Source organism: Furipterus horrens, unplaced genomic scaffold, assembly GCF_987537825.1.
Source record: "Furipterus horrens unplaced genomic scaffold, mFurHor1.1.pri manual_scaffold_12, whole genome shotgun sequence".
Taxonomy (NCBI): Eukaryota; Metazoa; Chordata; class Mammalia; order Chiroptera; family Furipteridae; genus Furipterus; species Furipterus horrens.
The window spans coordinates 4,356,876-4,372,031 of NW_028327182.1; the positions used below are offsets into that span (position 1 = coordinate 4,356,876).

Sequence of the window (15,156 nt, forward strand, 5' to 3'; positions counted from 1 at the left end):
GAACGCAGGCTCACGGAGTACACTTCGCACCTCAGCAGCCTTTGGGCAACTTTTAACCTCAAGTGCCCCCCCACCCCCCACTCCTGGTCTCTGAAGGAGGAAGGAAAAGGGCATAAGAACTCAGTAGCAATCAGTTCTTCCTGCCCGTACACAATATTTTAGCCATTCACGTGCGTGCATCAAAGTTGGCAAAGAGAATACAGGACAAAAATCTCTGACAGTGGCACCTTCTGCTTCCAGAGCCCTGGGAAGAGAGGAGGAGAAGAGAGAAACCGTGGGTCCGGGCCTACCACCTGCCACATCTCCTTCCGACCCAGCCTGAATAGGCTCTTAGAACAAAGAGGGGTGCTATGTGCAGGAAGGAAGGGAAGGCGGCTGCCGGAGCAGAGGGAGGGACCTTGCAGGAAGTGGAGGTGCGTGCGGCCCAGACACGGGACCGCAGGAGTCCCAGAGACAGCCAGCGGATTTCATGCTTCCTTAATGATGCCCTCAGTGGGAGATAAAATGATTTCCAAGGTTTACCTTTAAAAACCCCGTCAACTCATTTTACATGTTTTCTTTTTTTTTATTTTAAAAATTAAACGGATTAGGGCTCACATTGGTTAGTAACATTACATAAATTTCAGGTGTAGAACGTTATAATATAACCTCTGTATACACCTGTTTTGTTCAGGTATATTATTAGCACACAGACCCCATCCCTGCTGAAAATGACCGAGGACGCCTCAGGAGCTGCAGGACAGAGAAGAACAGGGACTTTTTCCTTGGGCCGTTTGGGAAGATTCCTCTTGGACGCCTCTTGCAGGAATTTTGTGATCATCACACTCTTGGCCACATGGACACAAAAGCCTGTGGATGAGGGACCACGGAAGTTCATTCTTTCTTTCCTTTCTGGTCCCTCATCACAGATTTTATTCCCATAAACCCTGAGCTGCTGGGATCCCTCCCTGCCTGCCTGCCGCCCCAAGCAGGCCATCTGGATCTTCCAGCACTGTTCCCGGGAGCCAGAATCCTTCTTCCCAGGGTAGGGCTTCTCAGATGTAAAATTCTGTGGGTTTTCTTCTGTTTCCTCAAAGTCAGAGGCAGCTTGTGAAAGGCTGTTCAACAATTGTCCTAAATGTGGGCGTGTCCAGACTCCCTCTAAGCATTCCTTATCCAAACTGGTCAAGGAGAGCATCGTTAGATTTTCTCTCGCCTTTATAGTTTTAGCATCTTTAGAGGAGTCTGATGCTGCTGTGTGTTGCCACTCAAGCCCTGCCTAAATGACCGTGAATATCAATAAGGAAGCCCTTACTACAGCTGGGAAAACTGGAGGGGAAATAGCAGTGTAATCCCGTGTCTCCTGCGTGCCAAGCGCCGCGCTAGGAAAACAGTTACTTTTGCAGCCCGCGCAAGCCTGGGTGCGGCAGGGCGAGCGCTGTGGTCTCCAGCTGACTTGCAAAATGGCCTCCCCGTTTGAGCGCTTCCTCTGATCAGGCTCAGAGAATAACCCTGACAACGTCACACAAGGCTTCATCTCTTCAAGGGTGCCCCTCATCTGTCAAGTTATGCTGGGACCTCGCCAGGGCGTCAACAGCTGCCCCCGTCCTGCACGCTGAGGCCGATGGCAGGTGCTTCCTTCTTGTCTGCCCTGCAGGGCAGACCCAAGTTCATTGCTGCAGCCTCCTGGCAGGGCCAACATTTCTCCTTTGCCTGATTGCGGATCTGGTTGGTTTTCATCAACGAGACTGGAAGCTCAGTGAGGGTAGGTGCTCCAGCTGCCCTGTGTTCTTACATCATCTCGCCTTATTTAAACAGGTAGGACTGCAGACCACTTGTAGGCAGAGGGCCCTCCCTGTGCCCCTCTGGGTTCTCCACAACACCAATCGCACGAGGCTCAGTAACCACGTGCTGAGAAATACACAGTTTGGTTTGTGGTCTTCCCGTCGTCAGTGGGCCGCGGCGCTCAGAAAACGCTCCCCCACAAAAGCCACTCCTTAGGACGGCGTTTGGGTTTGGTTAGGTCCTGCTCAGGACAATAACACTGCTCCCCCCAAATGGAAGCTGTGTGAGAACCCAGCCGTACTACCACTTCCCGGCAGGGTCCTTGCCATGAGCTGCAGCTGGGACTGTCACACTGCCATGGGGAAAGCGCTGGCAAGCCCGAGAATAGCAGCAGTCTGTCAGCGCTCGGTCTCTGACGTCCTCATCGACAATGTTAATTAAGAAGTTGCTATGCACATCGAGGAGATAAAAGTCAAGAAAAGTCGCAGCGGCAAGAGGCGCGACCATGGTGGTATGAAAATATGAGATCTGTTTTCCCGTGTCGCACATGAGCTCCCTTGAATGTATTTCAGCTGCAGACGTTCTGTAAGGAGCAAACCAAGAGGGAAGCCGACCAAATGGAAGGGAGAGGTAGGGCGTGATTTTCGGTCCTGTTTAAAATCTGTTAATGAAGTTAGTTAGTTAAATAGACTCTGTTTTCAAGGATCCATTAGTAACCATAACTGCTTTCATTTCACACACTGGTTTGGGCTGCGTAGGTTTTGCATTTCATAGTAGGGAGGCCTCCTCAGCAATATTTCCATAAGTCAGTGCCTCAGGTGAATCCGCAAGATCTTAATTTTTTATAATTAACTTTTTGAATGAAAATGTGATTAGGTGACTTTAACTGTTGGTGAGTATGGTTGGACACATATAAATACTTCTATGATAATGTCAGGATTTAAAATCTGCAGACTATTATTTCTAAGCCTAGTTTAATAAAAATTCATGTTTATTTATATGGTGGTTATGATTTATGTTTTAGGTAAATCCTTTCCAGAATAATGAAGCTCCCAGAAAGTATTTGAAAATGCACTTATTTATTAAACAAACAATGGTCTCATGGAGAGTCAGAGCTCTCTCCGCCTGGGAAGGAGATATTTTCTGAAATAGCAAAGCCTGAATGGAATGAAAGTTTGGCCTTTAACCTTTGCTGAAAGGATGGAATTTCAATTATCTTAAGAATGTGTCAGATACTGGAAGTGAGCACAAGATAAATAGAGAAAGAGACAAAGGAAATTATACTGTACTGGAGAAATCTATGAATCGATAGTATTTGTTGGTCAACTGTTATATATAGACGCTATCAAAAATTTAAAAATAAAGGTTAAAATTGGTCTACTTATTCTCAAATCCTAGTTGGAGACGGAGGAATAAAACAGTGAAATAACAGCAACAAGAGACCCTTAGATTACGTCTCCCATGTTTTAGAGATCGTAGAAATCCAGGAGAGACCACGGTCAATAAAGGCTTGAAGGGACGGGAAGATTCACAGAGAAATGAAATATGAGGTGGATATTTTGAAGGACTTGGGTAGGGGAAGAAGGTGTGGTGGCGTTTGTTTGTTCTGAGAAGAAGAGCAGCGGGGACAATACATATATGTTTGGGACATTGAAATGGCCGCTCTGATTTGACGGCTGAAGAAATAAAGCTAGAAGGGATGGCGGAGGCATATGGCAGAGGCCTTAGCAGTCCTTTCATGAATTATACAAATGTCTGACCACTGTGCTGTATACCTGAAACGGACATAATATCAAATGTCAACTGTAATTTAAAAAAATTAATTAAAAAAAAATTTGACACAGCTCGGTCTATATGCAGAATAAGGGAATAGCACTTAGGAAGGATCCATCCAGTGCCCGTCCCAGGATGGATGGATGGATGCATGATGTGCTGGGGCTTTCCGGGGGAGATAGCAGGTGAATCAGAGAGCCTGTCTCGGCAAACGTAGTCTGGAAAAGCACAGATCGACACCTTTGTAAGTGTTCTTTTCTTAGCCTCTAGTACTGACGGCCCTCTCCTCTGCTGCACCTCTGAGAACAGAAATCTGCTTTGGAATAACTTCCTTCTTCAGAGCCCGAGCACAGCTCACAGCAGGAGGATGATGACCATGGCTCGCGGCCCCCTCCCCCGCCCAACACAGGTCTGCATGGGAGTCCGTTCCCTCGAGCTCCTCAAGACCCAGTGTGAAGTCAGAAGCAGCTGCTTTTATTAATATCTGCTCCTTTGAAGAGGTCATAGTGCTTTTTGGCACGTTGACTATAGATTTGTGGGGGGCCACTCTTGTCTTAAACATGCAGGAGTAAAGCTTTCATTTTGCACTCCTACCAATAAAGCGCTACATTAGCACCCTCCTCGCTATAGGTATGCTTATTTATAATCATGTCTTTTTTTAATGTGAATAGTCATTTTAGTGAGAATAAAAAGAATAAATGTGCTTAAAATTTTTTTCAATCTTGGTTTATCATCCTGCGATACAAGGATTTGAAGTTCAGGCTGTAAGTGGGGATTATTCCCATGACTGGTTTAAACCTGTCCTCGCCAACAAAGATGCCCCAAAGTGGGAGCAGCCCTAGGCGGGGGGCCATGTATCTGGAGCTGCTGCTGCTGAATCAGGACATGCTTCTTATCCGACCCCTCCAAGAATCATAGAAAAGTTTTAGTTAAACGTGGCTAGTCATTTTCCACGTTCCCTGAAGTCTATCAGATGTCCTTTCAGCTAATCAAAACTTGTTATCTTTTAACATTTTTAATAAACAGGCTTAAAAACCACTGACACTTTTCTTTGGGAAGATGTTTAAACATGCTAGAGAAAAGTTTCCAAGCTTCTTAAAACTATAAGTTACAAGTTTTTAAGGCAAAACACATGGCTTCTGGCCCTCAAATAACAAAGTAATAGAAACATTTCCAGACATTTGTTGCCATAGTATTCTCTCCATAGCCAGCATTTCTTTCGAAAAGTAGGTGCTTTTTTTATTCTTATTTAGATTGAAGAAAAATTCTATTACAGTTTGCTTTCAACATTATTCTGTTTTCATTTCAGATGCGCAGCAGAGTGGTGAGACAATCATGTACGTTACAGAGCAGCCCCCCCGCTGCTTCAGTCCCCACCCGGCCCCATACACGTTATCACAACATTACTGGTCATGTTCCCTGTGCTGTAGCTGACATCCCCATGGCTGGTCCGTGGCCACCAATTTACACTACCTCGTCGCCTTACCTTTCAGCCCTGCCCCCAGCCCTCCCCCTTCTGACAGCTGTACCCCTGTTCTCTGAGTCTGTTTATCTTGTTCTTTAGATCCCACCTGTGAGTGCAATCATGCTGTTTGTCTTTCTCCACCCGACTTACGTCACTTAGCACAATACCTCTAGGTCCATCCGTGCTGTTGCAGAAGGTAAGATTTCATTCTTTTCATGGCCAAGTAGTATTCCACTGTGTGAGTGTACCCCAGCTTTTTTATCCACTCATCGACTGTGGGCACTTGGGCTGCTTCCAGATCTTGCCTCTTGTAAATAACGCTGCAGTGAACATAGGGGTGCTTATGTTCTTTCAAATTAGTGTTTTGGGTTTCTTTGGATATAGTCCCAGAAGTAGAATCACTGGGTCATAAGGCAGTTCCATTTTTAATTTTTTAAGGAATCTCCACACTGCTGTCCACAGTGTTTGCACCAACCTAAAAGCAGGTGTGTGTGTGTGTGTAATTCATTGTTGCAATGTCACCTTTACAGTGAAGAGAACATTTTCATATATGTCTAATAAAAGTTTGGATTAGAAGGAGAAGCTCTACAATTTTCTTACTGATAATTTGCTCTTTCATTGTTAGAATTATATTAAATGTTATCTACACTTAATCTGCAGAAACTTTAAAGAACCTGTTGTATATTTGGGGTAGTTATTAATTTCGTTGGAATTAACTGGTACAATCCACTTAACTACAGCATATATCACCTGCAATACCTTGCATTCATAGAACTCAGATAGGTAACTGACTTTACTCCTCACCTGCCTTTGCTGACCTGGGATCACTGGATAGATGGACTGAGGGAGGAAGCTGGTGTTTACCCTTATATTACATATTAGTATATTTTATTTCATTTATATTTTTACGTATGATAATAAATAAAAATATGTTTATTTTTAATAAATATTTTCCTATACCCCAGTGTATTATCTTTTGTGATATAGACTTCATTTTTTTTAGAGCAGTCTTAGGTTCATTAGATCATCTTTGTATCCATCTTGACAATCACTGTTGAAATGAATGGTAGGGTAACAGCAAACATATAACAATGTAAAAATTGTTACAAACGATCCGTCAAAGGGGCAAAATAGAAACAGAGGCATGTAAACAAGAAACAGATTGACAGTGACCAGAGGGGTAGGGGGAGGGGGGGAGGGGGGAAAGAAGGGGGAGGGTCTAGTCAAGGAACTGGTATAAATGACCCAGGGACATGGACCACATTGACTGTGGGGGAGATGGAGGTGGGTGGGACAGGGGAGACCAATGAGGGAAAAAATGGGGCAACTGTAACAGAAAAACAATAAAAAAAATTAAAATTAAAAACAATAACAATGACTTCTTATACCATATGTTGGAAGCCATTGGAGAGACCTTACAAGAAAGATCGTTAACAGTGGCATTTTTAATTTCAGTCATTTTTACTTGCCTGTGTATTGTAAGACATCATCCCATTTCCCCTAAAACCCCATTAAATGATTGCTGGGGTTTCCTGAGGGTGTCCTACATGTCTTTATAGGTCACCTTTTCAAGCTCTCCTCCATGCCTTCCTTGTTGGGCCTGCTACCCAGGCAGTCAGGCAAAGGGGATGCTTTGCCACTGTCCCCAGGGCTACTGTCCTGGGTGAAGATGTTGATTCTTTGCCCAGAGCTCTGGCTCCTGGGGCTCCCTCGAGATGCCAACATTTGAAATGTGTTTTGGAGGAAAACAAGTGACGTAAGACACAATGATTTGGTTGAAATGAGAACATGATCCAAATGAAATATCCCCAATTATTATTTATGTCCCTTAATTTTTTTCTACTTTTATAATTTTTAATTTCAAAATTGTTTCAGCCAAATGTTCTTGCCCAGTACTATTAGTAATATTGGGGTGTTGGAAACAGCATTTATATTGTTGCCATATTTCCACTGTTATGAACTCCACAGAGCACAGTCATTTTGTTGGCAGAAAATGTATTAGAAGAAAGAAAACCAGGAGAAAAAGAAATATCTCTATCCACTAATACATTCTTTAAAAAATCAAAATAATTAACATTTGCATAAATAGCTATAAAACTGGCTGATGAGGAACCCAAATTATCAGCACAGGAAAAATACAGAATTTGAGAAATACTTACTTTGATTTAAGAGATCATTTGCTCATCCTAAGACAAGTTGCTGATTTTCATGACCGCTGTTTGTTTTGAATTATATTGCTTGTGATCAAACTATGTTTTAGCTAAATACCTGGAAAGAATGTCCTTCTCCCTAGTTCTGAGTCACCTTCTGTCACTCGAGTTGGGAAGGTCTACTCCTTGGGTCCCGGTCATTTACAGAGCATCCTATGAAAATGGCTCCTTACTTCAAGATGCCGGAAACATCAACCAATCACCGCGGCCTTTTGGGTGGTCAGCTTTTCCTTCAGGAAGCCCTTCTCAAGTGTCCTCCCTCACCCCTCAAGAGAACTCAGAGGACCTGGCAGTCTGGTCCAGTTGCATACTGGGTCAGCATTGGAAGCCTCTAGGTTGGAGAGAATTTTATAATTAAGAAAAAACACAATTTAAAATACACATTATGTAATAGCATTTTATAATTAAAAACAAAACAAAACACATTCACATGTATTGCCAGTTGTTTCTTTCTGCCGACACACCTGTGAGGTAGTCAGAGAAAAGTTAATTTGGCCATTTCATGGATGAGAAAAATAAACGTTAAACTAAAAGAAAACTTCAATATAATTTAAAAATCCAGCTCCCTCATTTTCCATGGTAGCTGACATAGTCCAGACAATTCCACACATTTAAAAACAAAACAAAACAAACAAACAAAAAAAACAGCCATTTTACTCTCTCACTCCCACCCAACAAACTCTTCCAGAGAAGCACAATACATACACACACGTGAAGAGGCATGTTATAGATATAAACTATTGGCATCCATTGAAATGTATTGCTAATCGAGTCAATGAAAACAAAGAGACTAGCCTACTGAATATAAGAACTCCAAATCTGAAATTAGGAGCGACAATAGCTCTCTCATCCTCAGCGTGAAGCCATTTCTCAGTTTTGTTTTGGTTTCCCAATGTTTGAAACACGTGGGTGCACCCAGTGTGGCCAGCTGATGTATAAGATCATCCCCAAAGATCCCTGCTTCCTGGCATACCTGTCTTTGTGTGGTTTCCTTCTTGAATATAAGCTGGACCTAGTGACTTGCTTCTAATGACTACAATATGGCAAAGGTGGTAGGTGTCACTTCTTAGATAAGGTTATAAAAAGGCTGCGACTTCCAACACCTTGGCTGCAGCGTGGGAGAGATCCAGACAACCAGGTAAGTGTGTGAGGATTCCTGGCCGATAGAGACTGAGAGACCAGCCGTTGTCACTGCCAGCCACTAGCTTTTGGGACAACTTGTTATGAGGGCATTAGTGACTGCTGCACCAGGCAAGGAGCCGTAAGACGTATGGTTTTCTAACATCTCCCCTTGCAATCTCTGCATTCTTCTGGATGAGGCAGAGCAGGCCAGCAGAGGAAGCTTTAGTGCCTTTTCTCGCCAGCCGATGAACTCACCAGCAGAGAGCGATGAGCAGCACATCTCTAGTGTGGCAGCCTCTGTAATGAAACACGTTTGTGTGTCCGTCCTGGGTGTGCTCCAGTGTGTGCGGACACCATGGGAGACGGCCTCTGCGGAGGAAAGAGCCCGGGCCCTAAAACTGGACTGACTCGCAGAGCTGTGGTTTAGCGGCGTCTGTAGCACCCCGAGGACAAAAGCTTACAAAGACGGATGGGAGAAGAGCGCCATTTTCTTTGGCAAAGTCCACCTTTAAAATGCCATCTTCCCAAACAGTCTTTCCTCCATGCTCTGTCTTGATTCTGACATTGAGAGAGAAGCTTTCAGTAGAGCGGCACAGCTCAGTCACACGAAGCAGCTCATCTGAAGGCACGATGCGTAATGAGTGGCACCGACGCGTGGTGACTGTCACAGCAAATGCCTTCCGCCATTTTTCTCATGAAACATTTTATCTTGTCTTTCCCCCCTTTATTTTTGCAAGTGTGTGTGGAAGTGAAACAGTAGAAGCACTGCCTGAGACGTGGGAAGGGCACGGAAACAGATGAGCCGAGCGGCAGGTACGTATGGAGGAAGCAGGAGCACCCAAGAGGGGATTGGGTGCTCCCCCCGTGCGCTCAGGTCTGGGTGTCATGATCCACAGGGCAAAGGGACACGGTCCCCCAAACCCCCCCGGGGGCTCTGAATTAGCACAGGGCACTACCATGCACCCATGATCCTTTGCTCCTCAGTCTGTGAAGATGGTACAGGGAGGGACAGGAGGGCACCCACCGGCCTTGTGTCCCTGTCCAGCACATAGCTGACATCCTCTTTGGCGTGACAAAGAAATCTTTGAGCTTACTATTAACTTATCGCAAATTCTTACATAACAAAGCATCGGGGCAAATATGTGTCCAATAAAAACAATCTACGAATAAATAAGTGATAAGAAAGAAAATACAAAACTGTACATAACCCCCTTTTCTCTCTTCATTCTTCATATAATATCCATGTCCCCAGGATGTGGTCATTCTTGACAGCATTTTCAAATCAAAGTGATCTGATGGAAAGCAAACACGTATTTGCCCCAACTTGGTAGATCTTTTCGCTCTTTAGAGCTGGCATTATGTGGCGGAAAAACGACTGGCAAGGACTGGGAAGGCCTGGTTTCCGGTTTCGGCTCTGGCGATCGTTAGCCAGCTGGGTCAGAGGGAGCAGCGCGCTTTGGGCAAGGCGTTCTCCTTGCCAGTGTATCCGGGGTGAACCCTACAGCTTCTCATTGTCCCCACGGCCCTTCTTGTCTGAGTCACGTTCCCCTCTCACCTGCGCCCCTGACACAGCCTCCTGGCCTGTCTGCCTGCTCACCCCCACCCCTCCCGATCCGTTCCCTCCCACGCAGCTGTGAGGACATATTGACAGACATGAATTAAGAATGTCACTCCCTACCTACAACGCCACGGCTGTCCCCTGCCCGCCTTCCCCACCTCGTCTCCTGTTAGCCTCTGTCTGTCCCCCACATGCCTGACAGCCTGGCCTTTGAGCCACGCTTAGGCCAGCCTTCCTTCTTCCCTCTGCCCAGAATGTGCTGCGCTCAATCCATCTTCCAGATCACTCCAGAGCTGGGATGTTGTCAATATTAGTTGGGAGTCAGTAAATAAATCCAACTTCTAATTTACTCTTTGTTACACTTCAGCTGAGACATCATAATCTATGAAAAGCTTTCTTAGTCATCTTAACTGAAGGAACGACTCCCCCACGAGTCTCACATAGTCATTTTTATTTTCTTCTTAGCTCTTAACCAAAGTGTGATTATTGATCTTTCATTTTTGTTTCCTTGTTTATTGTCTGTCTTTTCCATCAGAATTTCAACTTCCGGTGGGCAAGCTCCATGTCTATTTTCTTCAACATTATAGTCTCAAGGCTCAGCACGACACAGCGCCCAGGACATAGTTGGTTTATAACAAATATTTGTTGAAGAAAATGAAAAAAAAAAGGAAGTAATGAACCCTGCTTCTATCACGTTAATCTTTAACTTGAAGGCTTTCCAAGGCGATCGTAGCCTAGTGGAGAACTACTAGGGTCTGCATGTCAATCCATGGGGCATCTCCTTTCTTTTCTAGCCTGGAAAAAGTACTTGCTTCTCAAATTCAGCCGTCTTCTGTTTCACCTCCACGTTTCGCACCCGAAGTGGTTGCCTAGAATGCCAGCCCCCACCTGCCCCGTGTCATCCTCTTGCCTAATTTCCATTTGTGCTCCAGACAGGAATTCCCCCGGCAAACCCTCTTCGAGTGCCTCCTCGCCGCTGTTCGCCCTTCTCTGCCCTGGCTGGGAAGCCAAGCTCCCTTCCGCTCCAACACATACTGCACGCAGCTGGGATGTTTCCCCAACTGGAAGGTTTGTTTCTTGAGGGCCAGGATTATTTCTTATGACTCGCTCTTTGACATGTAGAGGGGGAGCCCCTCAGGGTGCAGCCTGGGAATGTGCATTTTTCATGAGCTCCCTGGCTGAGCCCCATGTTGAGAAGCCACATTGAAAGCACGTGACTTTTTCATGAAAGGGTAGCGAGGCTGTAGGGGTATTCTCAGGACAAGGGTCCCTGGGAGTATGTAACCGGAGGACTTGAGCAGAACTGAAAAAGGAGGTTATTTTAGAGAAAAAGAATGAAAGAAACTCAAGATCCTGAATTGAAAGGGCTACAGTTTTGATGGGAGAAATAAGGTTCTGACTACAAAGGGCCACCTCCCCCCCTCCCCCCCCAGTGCACGGATAGGGTGTGTGGGCACAATTACCACCATCAAAGGGCTGTCCTAGGTATCATGAAATAAAAAATGGCCTATTATTAGAAACATAATAGTCATATCTTATTTTAAAAGCTGTTTTTAATCTATTGCCACCTGTAAAACTAGACTAAACAGATCAAGTGTTAAGGCTATCTAAAAATACTTTGAGCAGAAACCTAATTAGGGTTCTAATTAGGATTATCATTTAATAGGCTCTGTAGACAAGCCTGAAGAGATAAGCCCCGATCAGTGGCATTAAGTTCTAAGCGTTTATTAGACTTTGGGTCAAAGCCATGTGCTTTTTGGACAGTATAGAAATGATGTTGAGCGTGTTTCAAAACCCAAGTAATGACTGTAATTTATTTTTATTTAGAGAATCTTCTAAGGGCAGTGATTAGAACAGACTAAACAAGGCATTGTTTGAAGGTTTTCTAGCTCATGAAAAAGCTGAGCTATAGGTCTTAAGCTCTCTAAATTCTCAGATATACCACTTCAATAAGAATTCTGTGTGCTTTTGATACCCTTTCTCAAGGTCACCATGTTTGTGTCGTTTGCTATGAGACGGTGTGAAATCTCTGGATTTCATTGTATATCATAGAAGGCAGTCTCCGTACAAAAGATAAAAATAAGTAGTTTTAGATTTGGTTGATACTTTACTTTTTTTTTTTTTTTTTTTTTTTTTGGTACTGACAAGGGAACCGAGTAGTGTAGTTTAAAAAAACATGCATGATCTTTGGTATTTATATGTTAAACGACCATATTAAAGTGGTCACTGATGATGGCACTAAGTGTGGACGCTAAAAAATAAAACAAACAAAACAGACCCAGACTCGTAGATACAGAGAATGAACTGATGGTTTCAGAGGGCAAGGGGGTGGGGGTGGGTACAAAGGGTAAAGGGGATTAAGAGATACAAAGTTCCAGTGATAAAATAAATGACAGGGATGGGGAACACAGCAGAGGAGGTACAGTAACTAATATCATAACAACTTTGTATGGTGACAAGCGCTCACTGGACTGCTGATCCCTTTGCAAGGTACATGAACATCAAATCACTATGTTGTACACCCGAAGCTAACGTGATATTGTATGTCAACTATCATTTAAAAATAATTTAAAAAATAAAGTGATAATTTGAAGAAAACGTGCCTTCAAAATTAACAATTCAAAATAACTGAAATAATGAGGTCTCACTGTAGAAACTCGTCTCAAAATGAGAAAAAAAGAATTTTACAAAAGAACAGCCTTCTTGAGAGAATTAAGCGCCTTGGCATTCATTTTAGGAATGATTTTTTTTGGCTATGACACAAAAGCATAAGCAACAAAAGCCAAAATCAATAAATGGAACTACATCAAACAAAGAGCTTCTGCACAATTAAAAAGAAAAATCAACAAAATAAAAAGGCAACCTGTGAAATGAGAGAAAATGTTTGCAAATCGTATTTTGATAAGGGGTTAATGTTTCAAAGAACAAAGAACAAAGAACTCATACAATGCAATAAAGGAAAAGCAGACCAATTAAAAAATGGGCAGAGAAATTTAAACATTCCTTGAAAGGAGACATCCAAATGGCCAACAGGTACATGCAAAGACATTCAACATCGCTAATAATCAGGGAAATGCAAGTCAAACCCGTGATGAAAGATCACCTCATGCCTGTTGGAATGGTTTCCATCCAGAAGACAAGAGATTAGTACTGCGGAGGACGTGGAGAAAGGGGAACCCCCACGCACTGTTGGTGGGAATGCAAATTGGTGCAGCCACTATAGAAAGAGTATCGAGGGTCCTAAAAAACATTAACAATAGAACTATTATATGATCCAGCAATAGCCAAAGTGTAGAAACCACCTAATTGGTAGCCATTAAAGGATGAATGGATAAAGAAGATGCCACCCACACACACACAGTCTCTCTTCTTTCTCTCTCTCTCCCTTTCTCTCTCTCTCTTTCTCTCCCTCTGAACTATTACTCAGTCATGAGAAGAAGAAAAAAAAACACCCTACTGTTTGCTACACCATGGAAAGACAGGGTGAGCCCTATGCTTACAGACATAAGTCAGACAGAGAAAGACAAATACTGCAGGATCTCACTTACGCGTGGACCCTAACGAAGCCAAACTCCTAGAGACAGAATGCGGAATGGTGATTACCATGGGCTGGGGGTGAGCTGGGGGAAATAGGGAGATGTTGGTCAGAGGGTGTGACCTCGCAGTTAGGTGACGGATAACTTCCGGAGAGCTAAGGCACAACACTGTGACCATCATCAACAATACTGCATGATATACGTTAATGTTGCAAAGAGGCCAGAGCTTAAGTGTTTTCACCACAAACTAAAATGATCCTCTTCCGCCATTTAAAATCCAGCTCCCTGCGACACTTGGGCAGATGGCTGCCGTGCCTGGGACTGCGCATCAGCGCCCCTGCGTCCACAATTCTGCCACCATGGAGGACATGGATCTGCAGATGGTCAGTGCCAGTAAGAATCAGCAGGCTGGTAGGGAAATGTTTATGGGAGGCTCGAGCTGGGACACAAGCCAGAAAGACCTGACGACACTCGTCCCAACCTGGGGAAGCAGTAGACGGCACCAGAAGATCAAGAGAACATGGATTTGTGCTTTTAAAAGATGCTGCTGGTGTTTATAAGGTTTTGGAACTGAAGGAACACAAACGGAATGGCAAATTGATAGACCCCCCCAAAGAGCCAAAGCTTTAAAAGGATGGAAATCCCCCCCCAAAAGGTTTCTGTGGGTGAACTGAGCCCAGATCCAGATATTCCTGGGGAACAAAGTAAGAATACTTGTAGGCTTTGGGAGAGATTGAAACTATTGAACTTCCCATGGAAACAAAACCAAACGAAAGAAGAGGTTTTTGTTTTACCACATATACAGTTGAAAATCCGGTGAAAAACAGTAATTGTTAGAAAGCAGATATCCTCAAATTGGTACTGGATGGTGTGAAATCAAAGTTGAATGGCCCAAAAGGACATGTAGGCAGCAATAGCAAGAACATGAAGAAGAGGTGCTGCAGCTGGGGGACAGGGTGGTACTGGGGGTCATGGCTGAGGTCAGGGCCGTGACTGGAACCAAGGATTTCATAGCTATTACGCTCAAGAACGTGGAGATTACAATAGTGCCCATGGTAGTGATCAAAACCACAGTGGTCATGGTGGCTCTGATTACATGGGGTAGAGCTATGGGAACTGGATTGGACAGGTTATGTGCTGTGACAATGGCCAACAGAGTATTTATGGTGAGGTGACTCAATGGGGTGGCGGTCCCCAAAACTGACCAGCCATGCTGAAGGTGACATTGGGCTGTGTGTCATCCTGACTCCATTGATCTCTGGGGCTCACACCAGAAAATGCTGTCCTGTAGCATGGTCTCTTCCAACTTCATGCAGCAGCGTAAAGATTAAAGTGGAAAACTTCAAAATGTGAAATGGTAATTATGGGGGGATGGAAGTGTTAGCTAACCCCGTGGGGGCAGTCAAAGGATGCAGCCACTGTGGAAAGCGGTGTGGAGCTACCTCAAAAAATTACAAATGGATCTGCCTTATGACCCAGCAATTCCACTTCTGGGGATACAAGGGTGGGCAAAGGTAGGTTAACTGTTGTTCGTAGGGACAATCAGATACTAATTAATAAATAAGAATATAAGAATAAACTCTGTGTTTCCCATACTCACACCTGTAAGCCTACTTTTGCCCACCCTTGAGTTACCCAAAGAAACCCAAAACCCTAAGGCAAAAGGACATACACACCCCTGTGTTCATCGCAGCGTTATTTGTCGTAGCCAAGATAGGGACTCAACCC

The 15,156-nt window shown here is 44.1% G+C and overlaps 1 pseudogene; it reads left to right on the forward strand.

Annotated features, from left to right (window-relative positions):
- Positions 1 to 13,847: 13,847 nt before the first annotated feature.
- LOC149995830 (heterogeneous nuclear ribonucleoprotein D-like pseudogene) lies at positions 13,848 to 14,632 on the forward strand (annotated as a pseudogene).
- The last annotated feature ends 524 nt before the right edge of the window (positions 14,633 to 15,156 follow it).